The 16,491-nt window shown below is 40.1% G+C and overlaps 1 protein-coding gene across 5 annotated transcripts in view; it reads left to right on the top strand.

The window, feature by feature from the left end:
- LHFPL2 (LHFPL tetraspan subfamily member 2) overlaps positions 1–16,491 on the top strand; it is a 169,266-nt gene that overhangs the window by 81,492 nt on the left and 71,283 nt on the right. For 4 of the 5 annotated variants that reach the window (XM_036845814.1, XM_036845810.1, XM_036845809.1 and 1 more), the window contains one exon: positions 6,433–6,490. The gene's annotated coding sequence lies outside the window, so the exon portion shown is untranslated. Of the gene's footprint in view, positions 1–6,432; positions 6,491–12,475; positions 12,479–15,512; positions 15,720–16,491 lie in introns of all 5 variants that reach the window. The other variant, XM_036845808.1, reaches the window with a different exon arrangement.

Here is a 16,491-nt window from a genome sequence, read left to right as displayed (position 1 = left end):
TTCAAGGGGTTTATCATTGACGGCCAGCCTGGGAGCAGGGTCTCTAGTTGCTGTATATCTGCCTTGGCCTGTGTGAGTCCGAATTACCCTGTTTGGAAATCTTTTTAATGAGTAGACGTTCTTTATTTCGAGTTTTAATCTTGCCATCTGTTTTTCAGAAACACTGGTCTGTTATTACTTAAAGTTTATTCCCAGATTTGGAATGCAGACTGCTAAGAAACGTCAAACAGAAAGGGCTTGTCAGCACTTTTGGTCCAAGTTCCTAACAGGGCCGCCTGTTTGCCTGGCATGTGCCCCGGCTGTGCTGCGCTCACCTGCCCTCCTGTGACAACCTGGATCTGTCAAATATCAAATGACCTGTTCTTGAACAAGTGGTTGTTGGAGTATTGGATGAGGTTTACTCATTGCCAGTGCCTGACGATATTCACAACTGTTTCTCTCTTGCAAAATGATCACATATCTATACTCAAGTTTAAAAAACAAGCAGGAATATTAAGAGTAGTTGTCATCTGGAGGAAGGTTTCTCAGAATTACTTAAAGAGCTCTTTATTTTTATTTATTTGTTTGTTTGTTTGCTTATTTATTAAAAAAATTTTTTTTGTCTGCATTGGGTCTTCATAGCAGCACGTGGGCTTTCTCTCTAGTTGCAGTGAGCAGGGGCTACTCTTCGTTGTGGTGGCTTCTCTTGTTGCGAGCACAGGCTCTAGGCGTGCAGGCTCAGTAGTTGTGGTGCACGGGCTCAGTAGTTGTGGCAAGTAGGCTCAGTAGTTGTGGCTCACGGGATCTAGAGCGCAGTCTCAGTAGTTGTGGCGCATGGGCTTAGTTGCTCCGTGGCATGTGGGATCTTACCCGGACCAGGGCTCTAACCCGTGTCCCCTGCATTGGCAGGCGGATTCTTAACCACGGCGCCACCAGGAAGTCCCTAAAGAGCTCTTTAACTGTGCACACTTGCTCCGTTAGCCTCCTCCACCACCTGTATCCTAAGGATACTCCAGGACAGAAGACATTATGCACCGACTTGAGGACTCCCCTGTGAGGACAGCATAACCACCACCCCGTACTCCTTCCATGCCTGCTGAGTCACCCTTCACCTCTGGTGTTTTCTCCTCATTCTGGAATTCCTGCTGTCATCTTGGCTTGATGATTTTCTCATTCCTATTAACCCAGTATTTCTCTCTTTCCCATATCATGCCTTTTCTATCTGTGGCAAATTTTCCTAATGCGATCACCCATTCGTTTACACGGTAAATATTCAGGAAACATCTGCCCTGTGCCTTGTACTGTCCAAATGCAGGAGATAAAATCCAAGTAGGCTATTCTGTGGTACACAGATACTTAAAAACTTACCCTTTAACACATTCATGTTGATGTGGGGAGTTTTGGATTGAGTCATTTCTCCTTCCTTACGAGTAAAAGGAAGTTTCTGTGATGAACGTTCAGCTTGTAGTCTGTGAGGTCTTTGGAAACTTGAACTTCAGGCATTCCCTGTGTGACTGAGTGGCAGGGCAGGCATTGCAGAGGTTCAAGTTCCCAGGATTTCACATGAGTTATCACAGTCCAGCCTTTGGCAGTCTGCCACCCTCTCTACTTGGTAGACAGGTTTGTGAAATTTGACACTCTTATGTCTTTCCTGGAAAATCTTGTAAGGTTCAGCAGTCCTTCAGTGGCTGACCCATTTCTGTTAAACTCCTGTTGTCAGACCCAAGGTTATCCCGGACCTGTTGTTAGAATAGTCAGTGCATTCCATTGACTTTTTTTTTTTTTTAACTCCCAGCTTAGGCTTTGAGTGACAATTTATACTTTGGATGCAGAAATGGGACATTCCCCTTTTTTTTTTTTCTTTCTTTGTTTATTTTTTGGCTGCATTGGGTCTTCGTTGCTATGTGCAGGCTTTCTCTAGTTGTGGCGAGCGGGGATACCCTTCGTTGTGGTGCACAGGCTTCTCATTGCGGTGGTTTCTCTCTTCTTGCGGAGCACAGGCTCTAGGGGTGCAGGCTTCAGTAGTTGTGGGGGCTCGGGCTCAGTAGTTGTGTCTCACGGGCTCTAGAGTGCAGGCTCAGTAGTTGTGGCGCATGGGCTTAGTTGCTCCATGGCATGTGGGATCTTCCCAGACCAGGGATCGAACCCATGTCCCCAGCATTGGCAGGCGGATTCTTAACCACTGCGCCACCAGGGAAGTCCCGGGATACTGCTCTTTGTGTTTGTTATGCTGCCCCTAACTCCCCTTAAAATGTGAACCGACTGCCCCAAGCATTTATTGTATCAACATAGCACAGTAAAGTAGGATTTGGACAAATATTCCTTTAGTGGACACATGTAAGCGAGAGAAGTGTCTCTACCAAAAATATAGAGTACTTCTTAGTGAGGTAGAAGGGGTGGTTTGTGAGAGTAGTAGGGCTCTTACCATATTTTGCTTTCAGCTCATCTCCTTTGGTATTCACTTCCGTGCTTCACATTTCTTTGGGACCCATCATTGCCCCTGTCCTTGATGAATAAGTATGGTCTTGGTTGTTGCAATATTGCCTAGTTGGAAATACCCTGGACTTGGGAGTCAGAAGTCCTGGGTTGGAGCCCAGATTATAGTGTTTACTGTGTGATTCAATTTAAATTGTTCAAATTCCTAGTCTGTAAAATGGGAATAATAAATGATGTCTGTTCCCACCCCCACTCCAGCTACCTTCCACTCCTAGTGTTGATCAAATGAGAAAATGAATTTCAAAGTGTCGTGTAACTTACACAGTGCTCTGCCGCGGGAGCCCCCATCCTTACCAAGTATGGGCTTTGTGAACTACCGCAGGGTTCATGAAATGCCTCTTTCTGTTACAGGATGGTTATTGAGACTTTCCCCTTCTACGGGCATCTGTGATCACAAGCAGCTGCCTCTTCACCCACCCAGAGGCAGCCTGGACCTCTGTGGGACAGCTGTTTATGATGACATTCTTTCTTCGGTTAAGCAGAAATCTAGCCTCCTAACTTCAAGATAACTTACACTTCTTGGTTCTAGTTTTACAGAGTAACATGAAACAGTTCAAATCAGTGCATGTCAAGTTATAGAAATTTATAACTGAGAAAGAGGTCTTAAACTGAGCTTCCTGTTTTTGGCAATTCAGTTCAATAAATAAGAGCTGGGGCCTGTCACGTGGGTGCTGTGCTCCGGCACTAAAGGCAGCTATTGTTTCTCCTCCTGATCTCCGGAAGTGGAACCAAAGGGCAGGGAACCAAATGGGGATGAATGGGAAGCAAAAACTTTTTAACTCCTTAATGTGCAAAAATGTGGTGGTTTGAATTTTTTTAAGAATCCTTGCTAGAAGAAATAGTACCTGTATTTATTGGGCTATGAATAATTTAAATAGCTCAGCAGACTACTAATCTACAAATGAACATATTTACAAAATAGAAATAGAGTCAAAGATGTAGAAAACAAACTTATGGTTACCAAGGGGGGAAGCGAGGAAGGGATAAATTGGGAGTTTGGGATTGACATATATACACTATTATATATAAAATAGATAACTAATAGGAATCTACTAGGGACTTCCAGTGGTTTAAGACTTCACCTTCCAATGTAGGCGGTGCAGGTTCGATCCCTGGTCGGGGAGCTAAGATCCTACATGCCTCTCTGCCAAAAAACCAAAACATAAAACAGAAGCAGTATTGTAACAAATTCAATAAAAACTTCAAAAATGGTCCACATCAAAAAAATCTTAAAAAAAAAAAGAAAAGAATCTACTGTATAGCACAGGGAAGTCAATACTCTGTAATGACCTGTATGGGAAAAGAATCTAAAAAAAAGTGGATATATGTGTATGTATAACTGATTCACTTTGCTCTACAGCAGAAACTAACACAACATTGTAAATGGACTATATACTCCAATATAAATTAATTCTTAAAAATCTACAAAAATGAAGACAAAAGAATGATAAATAAGAAACAGATATTTCTAATTTTTATAAACTCCCATGTGTTTAACAACCTGTAGATGAAAAACATATTTGCACATAGAGAAATGGAAAAATGGTGAGATGGCCGCATGATGATGCCTTTGTGAGTGCTGCACTTCCAGTGCAGGGGGTGTGGGTTCGATACCTGGTCTGGGAGCTGAGATCTAAGATCCCACATGCCTCTCAGCCAAAAAACCAAAACATAAAACAGAAACAATATTGTAACAAATTCAATAAAGACTTTAAAAATGGTCCACATCAAAAAAAAAAAAATCTTTAACAACACTGTACTGTAAAGCAACTGTACTCCAATAAAAATTAATTAAAAAAATAATAAAATTAATGGGTATATTTAGTACCTACTTCAGGGTTTTTGTGAGAAATAAATGAGTTAATTTCCATGAAGTTCATAGAACAGTGCCTGACAGTTAATGCCTAATACATTAACTATTTTTTATGAACTTTTGAGGACTGTGAGATTTGACATATTTTTAGTCTACTGTATTTTTTTGAAATAGCATTAAAAAATAAAAAACTATATATAACACCCTACTTACCAACCATATCCAGTAACAGAATTGGCATGGTTCATCTTTCTGATCACTTTGGTGGTTTCACAAGATGGGACTTGGCTGTCAGAAAAGCTTTATCATGATACTGAAGACTTACTCCCAGATACCATACTTCTTTGGACCTTAGGCCAAATTTATGTATTCTAGGAGGTGCTTTTTCTCGGCAGTGTGAGTTTGGAGAACTTTAGGTGGGAATCTGGATTCAACCCTGCCTTCTCTGTTGTTAAGAGTCTCGAGATGTGCCTTAACTGTCCAGAACTTTTGCTTGCCTTGTATGTAACAAAAGAGATTTTTAAAATGTTATCCTTGATTTGGAGGTGTGCTAATTCAAGTATTTTTGTGACCCATTTAGCTTTTAGAGGTAATGAAACATTGCTCAAGAACTTCATTTATAACAGACCCATTCATAATAATCCTAGTGGCTTATTTCACAGAAGCTGTTTCCAGATAAAAATACTGATCATGACTTCTCATGATGTTTCCTGAAAGGGTAAAATTAAACTGTGGGAAATTCTTGGAATTTAACTAGTAATTAACTTATAAAGGACCTTTTTAAAAAATCATAACTCCCCCAAGCTATTATATAACAAAGGACCTTAGGAATTCAGAATTCTTTTATGTATGTATTTTTTCTCAACTGAAACCCAGTGAGCATTGTCCAGTATCTTCGAGTTTATAACTGAACTAAAATGATTTCTTTAGATAGAGGAGCCTTTGAGTCCAGTATTGGCTTTTCAACCTCAGGTCCAGTCTGTATTTATACTGATGCTGCACGTGTTAACCTAGTTATCTGGATGTAAGTTTTTACTTGTGTACTGTATTATGTTACAATCCTAAATGGCATGATTAGGCTCAACATTTTTAAACATGCAGAAAGCACAAGTTAATTTTATCTGCTAGTCGGTTTCCTTTCCAGACTTTTACTTTAAGGAATGTCAGATTTCTATTTGGGGAGGTGATGAATAGACTACATAGAGTGAAATGAGTGCTTTCAAGGGGCCACATGGCAGAGTGAAAAGAGCATGATTTGGAAACCCTGGATCTGTGTGATACTGGGGAAGTTTCTCTGCTTCTTTCAACATCTGCTTCCTCATGTGTTAATGGACGTACTCCCTGTCTGGAAAGGTTATAATCTGATGCCACACAGTCCTGGGGGCACAATAAATTCCCAACAAATGGCAACTGTGATATTTTATATAAGAAATTTGTTCCATTTATGTTTAATATTTCAAAGCAGTGCTGAAAGACATTTTGGTCTATTTTGTGACCGTGTTAAATAGGCTTATAATTTTAAAAGGTTATCTAAAGACTTTGAGAACACCAAAAGGAATACTTGATTTTGGAATAAACTAACTAATCATTAAAGAAATTCTTCTTCTCGATTCCTCTGTTTACTATGTGAGGGTTTTAATGACCATTTCCCCATTTCTCCAATTTTTGACATCCTTGTGAATTTAGCTTTAAAAAAAGTTAACAGAATAACTGAAAAAGGATATAAAGTGCTGCCAGGATGGATTCCTCATTCACAATTTTATATTTCATTCCATAATTTGTTTTTGGATTATTTGAGCTTTTTATGTTTGTTCATAAAGTGCCTTCAAGGTCACAGGTTGTGTTTTCAAGTTGATCCCCTTGTGAGGGGAAAGGAAAGGATGTCGTAAGGTGCGTGTTCATGGGCTGCACCTTCCTCCCTGCTCTCTTATTTTTTTCTGGTTCATCAGTGGTTTGGACTTTGGGTTAGTGCATCAGTGTTCCCAGGAAGGGGTGGCTACATTGTAATGCAAGCTGCACTTATATGCAACCTGGGGGCCAATATTTGAAACATCACATATTTTAATGAGACATAAAATTGTATGGTAAGCCTTTCTTGTGTGTTTAAAAAAAAAAGTAATGTTTTGTTCAATTTGTTTCTCCAGGTGGCATTTTTCTGAAGTTGTTCATTGAGACGTCCCAGCATTCCTGCAGATATAATAGGTGAGTCAATGAAATCAGATACCCTTACTATCAGTGATTCTTTGGAAACCCTTTCGAGGTGGGTGGCAACTTACTTCTTGAAAGAGGTTCAGTGTTCCAAACTTTGGGGCCCTGAATGATAAACACTAGTTTTTTTGATTTTGTTTTTGGCTAGAAATACCACTTTGATGAACGTACACAAATGTTGTAAAGGACCCTGTAAAGTTTCACTAATGATACTAAGTTTAATGCTGTAAATTCCATACCTTCAGTTCTGACATAGTTTGTTCTGTCACCATTTACAAACAAGTTTAAGACCTCTTTATAATGGGCACAGCTGGCTTTAAGTTGTCTTTCCTTTTGAGCTTCTCTGTGGATCATTCACCCTTTGTTATCATTTCTCTCTGAAAGGGGAAGTAGAGATGGCCAATTCAAATTACCCAGTTTTAGTTTTTGATGACAGCATGGGTAGAGGAATTGCCTAAATAAAAGTTGAAAACAGTTGACTAATAGGTGATTTATGATTAACTCTATAGATTTTAATTTATAAAGGTCACTTTGGGAAAATATTAGTAACAGAAATAGGGGCTGAGTAACCTCCTGCAGTATGCATTCAAGGAAATCAAAGTGGAAAGTTAAATAATTGTCCCCAAAGACTTTGATCCAGCTCTGTTTCTCAAAACGGAGAGGCCTGTTCAACCTGGTCCTGTAGGGGCCTTGCTCTTGTCATGAACTTGAGGGTGGGGCTCAGGCCAAGGGAACCAGTGCATGGTATGTACTTGGGACTGACCCACACCCTGTCCAGGAGGGTCTGCCACGTGCAGGGGATTTGAAGAGTATTTTCACAGATACCGTCTCATTTGTGGAAAGGTGATCTTTTTTGTTCACAGATTCTGGGGAAGGAAAAATTGCTCTTATGTCGTGAATTGAACTATTGATTTCTCAAATGTTTTTAAATTGTCCTAACAACTGTTGGTTGGGTTAGGTGAGGAAGCTTGGCTTGTTTTTTGTTTTTTGTCTTTTTAAATGGGAACTGTAAGCACTTATGAGTTATGAAATTATTTGAGCAAAGTTCCTGCTCATGGGAAAGCCGAGGCTGACCCAAGACAGGTGGGTGTCCTGTTGGCACTTTATCAAACTGATAATCTTTAAATATCTGCTCCATGTTTATTTAGTGGGGGTGGGAGAAACTGATTGTCTATTAATAAAGACTATTAATAAAAAATACATACCTTTCCCTGAACATTGAAAATAAGGGATTTATTACTTCTGATTTTCCGAACCAGGTGTTCATAAACCTGTTTAAAATTTGGCAAATAATAACAGTCTGCCATGTGCTGTTCAGATCCAGAATTCCAGAGACCTGCCAGCCAGGTGATAATTGGGGTTGCTGGTGAGGCCTGCTTTTGCTCATACAGTTCTATGAGGGAAATAGTCTCAACAGAGACAGGCTTGTGCTGGTGAAGGGTGTTTCTTTCTACTCAGAGGCACTGTCTGCTTGAGTGAAAACAGGTCTGATTGCCATTTTGCCTGTTATGTAATGAGTCGAGTGCACCCCTGAGTTAAGTGGCTCCATGTTTCCAGTGTATTCCAATGATGATTTAGTCCCCCTTTGTGAGTTGTCACCCTGGATCAGTTCCAGGCTGGCCTGTTTAATCCAGCTCTGGGGAAAAGCCAATTCCATCTGCCAGTGCCTTCAGCAGCTAATTCGTGTTTGCCCTTGAAATCCCTGTCTCTGAAGATTTAACCAGATAAAACCAACCTGCTCTATATCTTTTCTGGTTTTTGTTTTTTGAATTGTGAATTCATCCCATGTAAATACAATAAAACTTTACCAAATCGGAAGACATAAGAACAGCCACTCTGATTAACAGCATCTGAATTACGAAGAAATCTGATCCTACCTTCTGCTGTATATGGTCGCTCATGTTATATCAGCTTGGTAGAAGGTTTCTCTTGAGCAGAGAGAGTCACTGCGGTCTGGGGAGAGTCTTATCACCAGGAGGCCCTAGGCTGAGGCTCCACCTCAGCCGGACGCAGACCTGGGTTGGAATTCCAGCTGTGGTGCAAGCTGGCTGTGTGACTGAAGGCAGCCTTCCTTACCTGATGGAACTCTCATCTCTTTATGTGTGGATACTACTTCCTTCCAGAGTGGTTTGGAAGAGTGAACAAGGCGTGATGGCAGCATGCGTGGTACATAGTAGACGACAGGTACCCCCTGCCTGGCTCCTGACCCCAGGCATCTTAGAAAAGACATTGGACACGGGGTGGAGGGACTGCTCTGCTGGGTAGCTCCTGTGTCTCCCTGGTGAAGTACAAGGCGATTCCTGCTCTGTTCTGCCCCGCCTACTCCGTGAGAATTGTGAGGAGCCTTTGAAAAGTAGGAACTTAGGGTATGTGGTTAGAATCAGAGGGCTTCTATGGCAGGCTTTTTTTTTTTTTTTTTAATCTGACTTTCTGGGCTTGAATCCTAGCTCTGCACCTTATAATTAGGTGTATGACCTTGAACAAATTATTAACACCCTCTCTGGCTCTCACCCTATCTCACAGGATTGCTGTGAGATTAAATGATGCACTGTGTGTAGAGTGGAGCATATGGAGCTAGTACTTGGTGAATCTCAAGAAACATGCCAGTAAATTTGCCAGAATACATTTAGAAGGGAGACAGAGAATCTGACTCAAAAGAATATCCGTGGTTTTAAAATCTCTCCAGTTTGAACCTCGGCTTACTGTGCTGCCTTTTCTATCATGTTATGATAGTTTAGACCAGGGAAGGTCATCTTTGTCCTGAATAAACTAAGAGTGACCATATCCTGCCATGTGGGACTCAGTTATTCAGAAGGGCAGAGCGTTGGGAGTTAGTCTTCCTGGATTTTCTTCATGAGTAAACAGATCTTTCCCCATCTGGAAGAATTCTTACCAGAATTGACCAGATTTGCAAAGTGAAAGCTCTAGACCTGCATTGTCCAATATGGTGGCCACATATGGCCATTATGAGTATTTGAAATATGGCTAGTATGACAGAGGCACTGAATTTTTAATTTTATTTAATTTTAGTTCATTTAAAATTTAGAACTAATAGTTAATTCAGTTATTGGAAAACTTTTACGTATGTGTGGGACAACTTGGGCATCTACTTTTCAACTGTAAATTTTTTAAAGTTTAAATCAGATCAAGTATTTCTGATGAAAATTTAGCGCCTGAGTTGAGATGTGCTGTAAGTGCAAAATACACAACAGATTTTGAAGTGTTACTGTGAGAAAAAATTATGTCAATATTTTAATACTTTTTATATTGATTCTATGTGGAAATGATATTTTGGATATTTTGAGTTAAATACATTATTACAATTAATTTCTTTTTGCTTTTTTAATGTTGCTCCTAAAATTTTAAAATAATGTACATGGCTCACAAAATTCTATTGGACAGTGCTGCTCTAGACGATCCTTGAAAGAATCAGATAATTTCTAATTTATTAAGTGAAGTACAAGTTTTTCCAATAGACTGCAGATTATGAAAGTGGTTTTTTTCTTCTTTTAAGGTTTTTGTTTCAGTTTACCAATTAAGTTCAGAGGAATTTTTAAAAATACTTAAAATTGGAAAGAAAAAGAAAAGGCACGTAGCACATGTGTTACCTGAACCTTATGTGATACAGCCTGAGGCTCCATTTAGACGTCTTGGCTGTAGTCTTTCCCCTCAGCCAGCTTACGAAACGTACGAAGGGAGGCACTCATAGTCGTCCACCAGGATGTGAACCCACACACTCTTTTTCAGCTAAATATTCTGCTTCTTTGATGATTGTCGGCTCTAACATTTGATGCAGATACCTTGCTCCCCGGGTCACATTTTGCCATGCCCAGGAGATCGGTTTAGGAACAGTCATCCAGGAGAAAATAACTTTTAATCACCTATAGCAAGTAGCACTCCCTTCTTACTGCAGTACCAGAAATACAGAGATACATTCCTAAGGGAATAATTGCTGGCTTGATGTTTAGTTGTAACCAGTGTGTGTATGAAACGTGAGAAGATAATACAATGAAAATCATCGGTATTCTGTTTCACATGTATGCCCTGGGTGACACTTAAGTGTATTTTAAGTGGTGGGGGGAAGAGTGTTAGATTCAGAATCATCTTGGTCTGGGTTTGAGTCCTGGCTGTGTCACAAAGTGATGGTAGTGAGGTTTCCTAACTTCTCTGATTGTGTTCCTGCGTAATTGGTGCCAGCAAACACCAGTCACTTTCCTTGTCAAAATTCTTCCATTGTAAGTACTTTATCTGTGACACCCGCACCCCTTTCTGTAAGAAACATGGCAAATACCTTGCCGTCCTCCTACTTTTCCATACTGAGCAAGTGAATGAGAGAGTTTACTTTCCAGTACTGTAAACTTTATCCAGGAATTAAACAGGATTTGATATTTATATATTAGATAGAAACCATTATCAAATTTCATGAAGAATCTTCAGCTAAAGAAAGGTAGCTTTTCCTTGCAGAGAGTTTAACTGTTTTTAAATTCCAGTATTAGAGTATAGAATTCATTTCCACCAGCAGCTTGAAAGCAATTAATAGGAGAGGAGAAGCACTTAGTAAGAGAGGATATTATAGCTTTCTCCTTTTACTGAGGGTAAATTGGATGAAATTTACATTCTCTGGATAGAAAATGATAAAATAAAGTATAAGTAGGCAGTGGTTTACAAGATGTAGCAAAAGCAAATCAAAGTAATTAAGTGCATTAAAGACTTAAACTGAGCGCAGTTCTTTTTCTATTCCTGTTACTTGCAGGTTGACAGGTGGTCTTTTTTCTGGTCAGAAGTCTGGCTGTAGACACTGTGCCTGTCTGAAGGAGAGCCCTGAGCGTTCTTCCCAGCAGGGACGTTCCCTTTCTATGAAAAGTGGCTTCCCCTGGCAGACTGTAAACCTCCTGAGAGCCGGTCTGAGTCTTTTATTATACCCTCTGTGCCCAATACAATGCCTGATGCGTGGTAGGTGCTGAGTGAACATCAGCTGAATGGATGGAGGATAAATGATGCTTAGACTGTAAGAGCTGGCTCTGTAACATTCTCTGAAGAGAACTCTGCTTCAGGTACATTATAGGCTGCCCAGCACAGTGCCTGACACGTGTTACGTGCTCAGTAAATGTCGGGCAAATGGAGGCGTGAATGTGGGCTTAAGTATAACTTCCAATTTATAAAGGACTTTTGGGAGTATGACCTGTTTGTTTATTTTTTTGATATTTAAAAATATCTTTATTAACATGAGGTCGGAAATAATTTCTTAAGAAACAAAGAGCATAAGTCACATAGGAAACAATTGATAACTTTGGCTACATTAAAATTATGAACTTTATCGAAAGCCTATATAGAGAGTGAAAAGATAAAATATTTAAAACACTCGTAAATTCACAAAGGAGAATATGTAAAGAATGCCTGTGAATCAATAAGGAGGATCGGCAACCAACTGAAGCAAAAATCCAGGAGTGGAGAAGGGTGGAGAAATACTTGAACAAGCACTTCATAAAGAGGAACCGCAAGGAACCAGTAAAATGAAAAGTTGCTCAACCTCTTGAGTAATGTGATTACAAACCCCCCACAAGATACACCCTCACCTCCACCTGGTAAGCAAAAAGTTTTTAAGTCTGATAATGGCAAATCCTGACAAGAATGTGGAACAGCATGAAGTCTCAGATACCGCTGGTGAGAATCAAATTATTAGATTCACCCACTTTGTTTTTTTTTTAACTGAAAAAAAGTTGACATACAGTATCATGTTAGTTTCAAGTAAACAACATAGGGAATTGACTTTTAAATACATTATGAATTGATCACCATGATAAGTCTAGTAACCATCTGAATATAACCCATTTATAATTTGGGAAGCAAAGAAGGTTCTTTTAAGCAGAGAGTTGAAGTTGAACATTAAGAAGGCACCACGAGTGACAGATTGACCAGAGGCCAGGAGCCCAGGTAGGAAGGTGTCAGTGGCAAGAAACGACGAGGGCTGGGGACGAGAGGGTAGGCAGGGCTGCAGCTAACTGATGAAGCGCAGTCCTGGGGGAAGGGGGAAAGGCGCCTGCGGGGTTAGCTCTGGGCAGGGGCTGGGGCAGCTCTGTGGCAGAGGGAGGGGGGGGGTTGCAATAGGGTAAGATTAAAGTACAAGGAGTAGATGTTAAGAGAATTCCCACGTGGTGGCCTCAGTTCTTTTGAGAAGTAGAAGTTCATCTGCTTTGGGGAGAGGAGGTGAAGCCTGGGGTTAGAAAGAAGAATCCATGATTCCCTACATGGAAAGGAACTCTTCTCAGTGCTGATGTGACCATCTTCCTGTGAATTCTGGTTCTTTGTCTGATGGACTATTCCCCAGGGAATTCTGGTTCTCCCTCTGATGCAGTTGGTCCACAAGGACCTCCTGGATCTCACATCAGTAGACATAGTTTTGTTGTGATCAAATGCCTAAGTCTATGAAAAACGCTATTTGCAAACCCTCCAGCAAGTTGATTTGGTTCCAGCTGGTACCTCTCTTGTCCGTCCCATATACATGGAGAAATGCCATAATCCTTATGTAGAAAGCTTTTCTGCTTTAATGGTCCACTCTTTAAATTGTTCCTTGAAGGGAAGGGGGTGAACTGACCTCAGGTGAATGAATATACACTGGGATAGTGTAGAGGTGTCTCCCTCATTATCACCATAAAATATATTTATGCTTTTATATGAAGCTTGTTAATATAGGTAAATAGTAGCTGCATACGTTTTTATTTGGTATTCTTTTTTTTTTTTTAAATCATTTGCCATGTCAAACCACAGCAATCCATGCTTACCACCAAAGAAGGCCGTAATACAGCTCTGAAGTTCCAAGATCCTGCCCCCATAAACACCCTCTCTACTCTTTGAAATTTCATCATGGCTTTGTAACAGAAACTGACTTCTTCTGAATTAAATATTGATTTAATCTACATTTCCTTTTGGATTAATTCAATAACCAAAATAAAGTGTTCGTTATCTTTTCCCTGTCTCGTGCTCTCACACTGTGGGGAGACCACTCGTCATACAGCGGTCCCCTCCTTCCAGACACCAGCATCCCCTGAGCCACGGGGCAGCCATTTACCAGGTATTATAGGGCTGGGGTGCCAGGCAACCTGTAAAGGTGGGACTGGCCCCCAATCTCTGTGCCTTATGTTACCAGCCCAGAACAGCCTGTGCAAAACTCTTAAAGCTAATTGGCAAGCTCAGATGGACTTGGAAATGTACCTGACTTTGATCCAAATTATTCTATATACACAGCCAAGTTGTGTTAGGAAATGGACACTTCCTGTCATTAACTCACAGCTAATGAAGACAAATATGACTGCAAATCCACTTTAGAAATCTCGTGTGACTAATCTGTAGGAGCTGGGTTCTCTCTTACTGCCTCATTTCTCTCTTCTTCCTTCTTTCTCAAACTGCATTCCTGATTCAATTAAAGTTCAATCTATTTTTCTCCTACTCTTCATGGAATGACTATGGATTGGAAAGGCACATTCAGCCTAGGGTGGTGGTCAACCGCTGTCATGGACTCATCATTGTTCAAGGTCAGGGTAACCAGTTTATTGGCCATTTACACCTCACATCAAGTATATTTAAGTCTGCCCTTCTAGAAACTCAGGCATTTTGGTACAAGGGTAGTTACAGAGAAAGTCACTTGGCAAAAACCCAGGAATTACATTTTTATTTAACTGCTGTGATAGTCTATGTTTTATGTTTGTATATTTATGTCATCTGCACATCTTAAAGACGGGTTTTTTTTTTTTAACCTGTTCAAAGGTCACACCTCAGTCTTTCTTGTGCCCTTGAGCACTGTATACTCTTGAAGCCAAGCAGTAGTCCTTATGTACTTACTCTTGTGGCTGGACTAGAATTGCCAGAAGATGTTTGTATGTGTTTTTCTCCCAATTATCAAAATAATCCATGCTCATACAGAAAAGTATAAGCAGGAAGGGAAAAAAAAATCAGTTCCTTTAAGGGTCACCACTGCCAATCTTGTGACAAGGTTTTCTTTTTGTACATTCTTTTCTTCACATAATTGAGCACTTATTCTGTATGCGACTTTATATTCAGTTACTTTTTTGTTTAATATTATAAGCATTTCCCCATATCATAAAAAGTTTCTTGTTTAAAAAAAATTTCAGTGGTTGAATATTGTCTTATGGTATATATTTAAATCATTTTAACATTTTATTTTTGACATTCGAGTTGTTTTCTGATTTTTTTTAAAACCATTAAATATAAACTTTGAATATGCTTTTATAGATATTGATTCAGTTTTAAAAATATATCCAGGAAAGTTGGGCTGTCATTGGCAGTATAAGAGAGTACTTGTTTTGTCATGCCCTGAAGATGATCAGATCTTTCATCTTTCCCAGTTTGGGATGTGAGAATGGCATCTCATTTTAAATTTTACTGTTTTTATTACTAATGAAATTGAATATTTTTCATAAATAGAAGAGTCATTTGTTTTTTCTCTTTTGTGATTGTTTATGTCCTTTTCCGGTCAAATTGTCATTTATGATAATTGTGACATTTATGATTTTCCATTTTCCTAGAAAGATGTGTTGGAATGCGTAACTTTGAGCATGGTGTCTTCTCACTGATAGTTAATTGCGTGCCAAATTGGCCTGTATTTGAGGGGAAATCAGGTGTGGAAGTGTCAAAGAGAACACACCCGGAGGTCGTGATGTGGCTTGTTGGTTGTGACAGTCAGCATCTGGAAAGTCAAGTCTACCCAGTGAGCACCCGTCCTCCCTCACCCAGACCTTGTGGGTACCCCATCATCACCCTGCATCCTGCCCTGTCCAGGCAGACGTGGTATAATGCCTGTTGACAGAGGAATAATAAAAACACAACGTGTTGGCTCATAATGAAGTGTTCATTGACCCCTTGAAGTGATTCTGACCTGCTTCTTTTCTGCCCATGTTTCTTCTCAGGCTGCTTGGCTTACTTTTCTTGCCTACCCCTTAAGATAGTTTCCAGGCAGTCCTTGACCCTGTCTCTCCTGCATCTCCTTGCATTCTGCAAGTTCTCTACCGTACTCCGTGCCTTCAGTTGCTGCCCACATGCCGGACCTCCCCAGACCAAACCTCTTCTCCAGTCTGCAGACCCATGTAGCCTTCTGCCTGTTGGGGGTTTCCCCCCGGTGTCCCACTGGCACATCTAATGCAGTGTGCCCTCCGATGAACCTGTTCCCTTTCCCTGACTGGCCCTGTGGCCTGTATTCTATCTGCTGGTAAGAAGACCTCTACTTCATCCTCCATGCTACTCAGACACCTGGGTAGCATCTCGAGACCCTGCTTTTCCCTCACTGGCAACATCCCATGGGTTATATGAAGTTCTGTCACTTCTACCTCCTTCACATCCTTCATCTGCATCCCTCTTCCTCCTGCCCTAGTTCAGGCTTCACTCCCTGAATGAATGATTATCACTTTCCCAATTAGAGACAGTCTTTAAAAATAAGTAAATCAGGTTTCTCTAAAGTAAAATTGATGTTTTGCAAGGCATGGTATTGTAATGGAACATTTATTAATTCTATGTGTGAAGTAAATCCTCATCCATTAATTTATCTTTTATAGAAACCTGAATTCTTCACCTACTTGCTTGGCTTAAAGCAAAGTACACCTTGAATAACCTCTAACACATATTAGTCAAGTGAGAGGCCCTGGGCATTGACATTTTTCCTTTGGGTCTTAATTCTTTCCATATTCCACATGTGTTGTTTTTCTGTAATATTGGAATTATCCTTTATTAGCTAGTTTTTTCAACTTCACCTCCCATGGAATCAGGCAAGAAATACAATTATTTTCATAAGATTCTTTAAGGGAGTAAAATTAATATTTTGGAGAATGAAAATATGGTGAATTGTCTCCTAAGGATTGAAAGACTTTATTAAGATAGCAAAATATCCTTCCCCAGGGTTACGTTTTTTTCAGAGCTTATTGGAAGTATGGTGCTGGGAAGAATAAAAGGAAATTTAATACCATGGAAGCTGGAAACAGCCACTG

Source organism: Balaenoptera musculus, chromosome 3 (assembly GCF_009873245.2).
Source record: "Balaenoptera musculus isolate JJ_BM4_2016_0621 chromosome 3, mBalMus1.pri.v3, whole genome shotgun sequence".
NCBI classification, from domain to species: Eukaryota; Metazoa; Chordata; class Mammalia; order Artiodactyla; family Balaenopteridae; genus Balaenoptera; species Balaenoptera musculus.
Note: the sequence above shows the minus strand (reverse complement) of the source record. Positions and strands in the feature narration are given on the sequence as shown.